The sequence below is a fragment of the Sapajus apella genome, unplaced genomic scaffold (genome assembly GCF_009761245.1).
Source record: "Sapajus apella isolate SASKATOON/1434 unplaced genomic scaffold, GSC_monkey_1.0 scaffold30, whole genome shotgun sequence".
Lineage (NCBI taxonomy): Eukaryota > Metazoa > Chordata > Mammalia > Primates > Cebidae > Sapajus > Sapajus apella.
The window spans coordinates 24,905,513-24,911,588 of NW_022436970.1; positions in this window are offsets into that span (position 1 = coordinate 24,905,513).

A 6,076-nucleotide genomic window follows, 5' to 3' on the forward strand; every position below is an offset into this window, starting at 1 on the left:
CTTCAGCTGTTGAACACAGTGAAGTAACTGCTGAGCTAGTTATGTCCCTTGTGATTTTACTTGTATCATTTGAATTTTCTAAATATGTTACATACCCCAAATTGGCCCCTATGTATCTACTTTGTTTCAGCGGCCTTAGCCTAGGTGTACAGTACCTTTCATTTATGAGATTAGGAGTACCACAAATCTAAACCTAAGAATAAAGGGTGAGGTTAAAGCAGGTTACTCTGACTCTACATCGTTTTGGGTAAAACGTAATCTTCATTACTACTGTCATATGTATAGATTTCTAAAATGTGTTGAAATCAGTCATTAATGTTGGACCGTAAGAGTTCAGGTGGATTCATCTGTCATCACTGTGGGCTCTTGGGGGTATGGCTGGCTTGACTCTGTTTAGATTGCTTCCAAGCACTTTTCGTTGATTTTGTCCATTTTCACTACAGCCCCCATGTGAATTGGTGTTATATTGCTAAGGACCAAAAAAGCATGAACTGCCCTAGAGATTTAAATGCTAATATTTGTTTACTTGCCAGGCACTAATGGAAAAATCAACCTAAAATGAAAATATAGATCAAATAGCTGCTTTTTTTTTTTTTTTTTTTTTTTTTGCTGTGAATTCAGTTGGCATCTGGATATTTGAATAGCCCAATTAAAAATCCAACGATCTTGGCAACTTCATTGCTACATTTTAGTGTTTAAATTACAGCGGAATTAGAGATAAAACCAAACATACCTTATGAAACATCCCCCAAACCCATCAATTCTAGTTAGAAAGTCTTCAAGACTCCTATCTAACTTTGATTTGTAATAAATAGGAATAACTAAGTTTGTGCATTTACGAATATAATTTTTTAACAGTTTTTAAGGACTGTGCAAAGAGTAACATTGGTTATTTGATAATTTCATTAAAAACTTTTTTTGAGGCAGGGTCTCGCTGTGTCGCCCAGGCGGGAGTGCAGTTGTGTGGTCTCCGCTCACTGCAGCGTCCGCCTTCCCAGCTCAAGCAGTCCTCCCTCATCGGCCTTGCAAAGTGCTGGGACTACACGCGTGAGCCCTGCGCCCGGCCAGCTTGATAATTTCAATAGCAAAACTGTTCTCCTATAGAATGCTTGTTTCTAAGTTAGGTATAAGTATCTAAGTAGAAGTAACCATTAATTCAACTTGATAAACTTGGTGGTTTCATCTGTGAAGCCCGACAGGAGGGGTGGAGCCCCGCGTTGCGGTGCTCGTGTGCATGCGTTTTAAAGCATATTGGAAACGTCTATAACGGCGGCGCAGCGGGCAGCGAAGGCCCCGCGGCCTTGGGCCGCCCCCGCGCTCACGGCCGCGGCTCGGCTCGGGCTCCTGAACCCCTGGCCTGGGCAGGGCCGCCGCCTCCGAACCCACCTCTCCGCCTGCCTTGGAAGAGGCGGCCAGAGGAGACCAGCCACGACTGCGCTGTAGCCGGACGGCGGGTGAGGCCTCTTTCAACGGGGCGAGTTTCAGTGAGAAATGCTTTTGAAGTTTCCACAGAATATGGTTTCTAAGAGTACGTGTTTTGCATCTTTGGCACTTGCGGGGGCGCCCCTTTTGACTCTGCTATTGAGGTGGAGGCAAGACGGGGCGGGGGAAGCAGTTTTCCATAAGACCCACCCCCGTGGGGGACCTGTCAGTTTGTCGTTGCCATGGCAACGACCGGAAGTTACCGCCCCTTTCCATGGCAACAACCTGAGGACCTGACAGTTACCACCCTTATTCTAGAAATATCTGCATAATCTGTCGTTTAATTTGCATATAATTAACTGGGTATAACTATGAGCGCAGCCCTGCTTCACCCCCAGCCGCTCCCCTGGGCGCACTGCCTGAGGGGTCGCCGTGGTCGCTCCTGCGCTTCAGTGGGCCTGGAGGCTGCAGCCCAGCAGCAGCGGGGAAGAAATGTTGCCGAGAAAAGCCATGGGCCCTCCGAGGCTAAGCCGTAGTTCGGGGGCTGACCTGCCCTGCATCACTCTGAGTCCTGTACAGGAGGCAAATCAGGCTGCATCTCCTCAGGGTGAGCGCCTGTGGCCCCAAGCCAAAAGGCTTTTCTCAGCTCGCGGGGCCCTCGCTGGGAGAGGTAGATTAGGATCCGGGCTCCGTTCCTGGCATCTGCTACCTCAGGGCGGAGACGAAAATGCTATAAAATGCTTAATTGTATGATAACAACCCTCGTGAGAAAGGAAAGGGAACGCTCCTGAGGAAGCCCAGTGCGCCCCACAGAGCTCCCCACACGGGAGAGGCTGAGCCGCGCCGGCGCTGCCCTCACTTGGGGGTGAAACGTGGCTGTGATTTCCACAGGTGACAGGAACCAGGCAGTGATTCAACTCGTATTTGGCTTTCACATTCTCCAACAACAGGGTTCTTCAATCTGGGAAGGGTAGAAAGTTCTGCAGAAGAAAAAGTCAAAGGTAAGGAGAGTTAAAAAATGAGATCATTTCAAAGTGAATGCAGTCTTGAAGCCCAAATGAATTTCAAGCTCCAGTTTGAAAGCTGCTGCAGATGTGTTTGCAGAATCACACACGGTGGCCCCGGAGAGGAACTGCTGCTGAAGGAGGTCAGAAAGAGTGGGGACTGAATTTCAGGTAAGAGGACGCCAGTGGTTCTGGAGCCCTTGGCCTTGAGCTATGCCCTGCGTTCACACGCATTGACATGTCTAAGCCCACCCAAGCCATGACAGTGCGAGCCTCTCCCTCCCCCAGCTCAAGGCCTCTGGGCCCCTAGGACAGGGGACAGGAGAGGAGACAGTCCCTCCTGGCTCAGGGGTGCCGGGAGCCCGTGATGGCTGCTGTGCCTCCCCTGAGGTGCCAGGTGAGAGCTGAGACTTCTGTTCCGGCTACACCAGCTCCGTTTGTCTCCAGGAGGTGTCGGTGTAGTTCTTTAAACCCTTCTGAGTGCAGCACAGGTCCCACCTTTCACTGGAAAGGCTTGTTGCCTTGTGTCTGGGACTTTTTATTCTGTGCTTTTCTTTTGGATATCAAATTTCCTGTTCACTCTTGCTTGTCACTCCGATCTTACTGCCCTCTCCCTCCCTTTGGAACACTCTAGTCATTCCTGTTTTCAACTAAGAACCAGACACATTCATGTGGTGAAATTAATGATCCTTGGGTGTGGTCAGCAGACCGTATCAAACCATGCAGTCTTTTAAGGTCCATTCAAACACAGAACTACAAAATGATTTATTGTTCCACATATTCTGGTCCTAAGGTGTTTTCAGATCATAGGCAAACAGAGCAGTTTGTGTATGCAAAAGAATGATTGTGCCCAGAAGTCTTGCTAAACAGGTCAGCTAAGAGTCCAAAATATATTTCTAGGGTGCTTACATCCAGAAGTGAGTGCTGATTTGCTTTTAATTAATATTTGGAATGTATGGGGTGCCAGGAGGACCCAACTATGAAGTATGTATGTGGGTGGTGAGACTAGGAGTGATTTTTTTTTTTTTTTTTTTTCATATTTTACAAACTTTCTAAAATGAATGTGTGTTTAGTCCTCTAAAAATGTAAGTGGTGTCCCAGTTAGCAGTGCTACCAGTTGGAAAAAGTGATTAACACCATTCACCCATTAATTTATTGTATATAAAGTTGTTGCCATCATTGTTGAAATTAGGTGCTGCTAGATTGTGCAAGTATCAAAGCTTCAAGTTCAAGAAGCAAAAAAAGTGGGTCATCTGACTGGTTGTTGATCACTCCAACAGCAAAGTTCTAGGCAATTAATATTTTTGTTACTTTTGAAACATAGTGCAAGGATTAACAAAAGTGTGCAGGACAGGGACAACTCCTCCCTCACCAGCCTCATAACAATGTTCTTGAAGTCTGCTTTTCTTCTCTACTACTTGCATTTTCTAAGTAGAAAGTGCTGGGGCTTGTACTCCACAGGAGTGGTTCAGAGGCGTGGCTGCCCTGACCCCCACAACCTGAAGGGAGAAGACCACCTTGGGGCAGGCAAGGGGCCAGGAGACAGCAAGCAAGTATTATTTTTCCTGTGTGTAGACTCATATTTAATAATTGTTGAAGAAAAAAGCCTTAACACCACACGTAGCAAGTTTGAATAGAGTTGTCTGATGACCTCGGTCCCATGGCTGACCAGTGACTGCCATTATGCCCGCAGAGATGGGATGCTGAGCCATCATTTCTCTTTCCTCTTTCCTGAAATTAGTTCTTATACCACCAGTGGCTTGGTCTCTGAGATCCTGCCTAATGCTGGGGATAAAACATAAATGAAATGGAGTTACCCCTCAAAGAGCTCCCAGCTTTAAAGCCATGACCCTGTGCTCCATCAATGCACAGGAGCGAGGGGAAGGTGGACGTTATGGGAAGAGCAGAGAATGCTTCACAGAGGGAGGCACCACAGCTGACCTCAAGTGTGAAGGGAAGCTGCAGGGGAAGTGCAGAGTGGTCCCTTTCAGGCCGAGGAACAGCACAAGATACCTTTGAGATGTAGACATGAGAGGCACAGCTTGTTTGAGGACCATGGAAGAGTTTAGGGGCACATAATTGGATTTCAGGGTTAAGTTGAGGACTTGGGATCAGTCTGATAAGTTTAAACGTCTTGAAATAATTCTGGTAAATAAATGTGGTAAGACAGTGCAGCACTACAGGTGCAGAAGCTTCAGAAGTCTTCCTCTTTCTCCTCTCATCCTCTTCCTTCCCTCTTAGCCCTAAACTGAGGCAGAGCAAAGAGGGGTCCAGCTGGCAGAGGGAAGGACTAATCGTGCTTGGAGTTGGCTGTGGAGCCAAGCAGGGTGAGGAAGGGGCCCCAGGGGAGATGAGAATGGCCCCTGTCAGTGTAAGTGGGGTTGGGAGGTTGAGAGGTACCTCTGAGGGGGCATTGATCCTGGAGATGGGGAAGGACACCTGCGTGGGGAAGAGGGCAGCCGTGGTGGTGATGGGAGGTTAGTGGTTACATTCAGCACATAAGTATATTAAGGATTATGGGAGCCGGTTTCTTGCAAATAAGGAAAGGAACAATCGAGATGTAAATGTATGTGTGCACGTTTGTGTGTGTGTGTGTGTGTGAGAGAGAGAGAGAGGTCATCTCCAAGACTACCCTCAGGTTTACTGAGTTTCACAGGCCTCAGAAGTCATTATGCTCATGACTATGGTGTCCCTAAGGGGAAATGGCACACAGCAAAGGCTGCAGGAAGCCCGTGCGAGTTGTGAGCATCCTCTCCAAGGGCAGTCATGCGGGATGCTCCTAACTCCTCCAGCAGTGAGCTGTGATGATGTGTGAGGTGTTGTCTACCAGGATGCTTGTCTGAGCCTGAGTTCCTGTGTGTTGTTTGGTGGATCGGTCCCATAGGCACACAGGAGGCTACAGAACCCCTGAAGAAAATCAGAGGTTCATTGTAAGTCACATTATTTATATGAATTGTCCAGACAGAAGGGTGCAGGTGACTCAAGTTTCTAAGTGTATAAAACACTCATGCTATAGTGTCCAACTTTTTTGGCTTCTCTGGGCCACAATGGAAGAATTGTCTTGGGCCACACATAAAATACACTAACAATAATAATAGCTGATGAGCTTAAAAAAAAAAAGCCTATGCATAATTTTCATGATAATCTTATTAAAAAGTGGGGGAAGGACATGAACAGACATTTTTCAAAAAAAGACATGCATATGGCCAACAGGCATATGTAAAAATGCTCAACATCACTAATCATCAAAGAAATGCAAATTAAAACCACAACAAAATATCTCATCCTACCCTAGTCAGAATGGTTATTTAAAAAGTCAAAAAACAGATGTTGGTGAGGATGTGGAGAAAGGGAATTCTTATACACTGTTCATGGGAATGTAAATTAGTACAACCCCTATGGAAAACTGGAGATTTCTCAAAGAACTAAAATTAGAACTACCATTTCATCCAACAATCTTCCTACTGTGTATCTACTTGAAGGAAAAGAAATCAATATATCAAAAAGATATATGCACTCATATGTTTAACGCTATTCACAATAGCAAAGATATGAACATGAGCCTGAGTGTCTGTTAGTGGATGACTGGATAAAGAAAATGTGGTGTACTACTTAGTAGAATACTATTCAGCCATAACAAATGATATTGT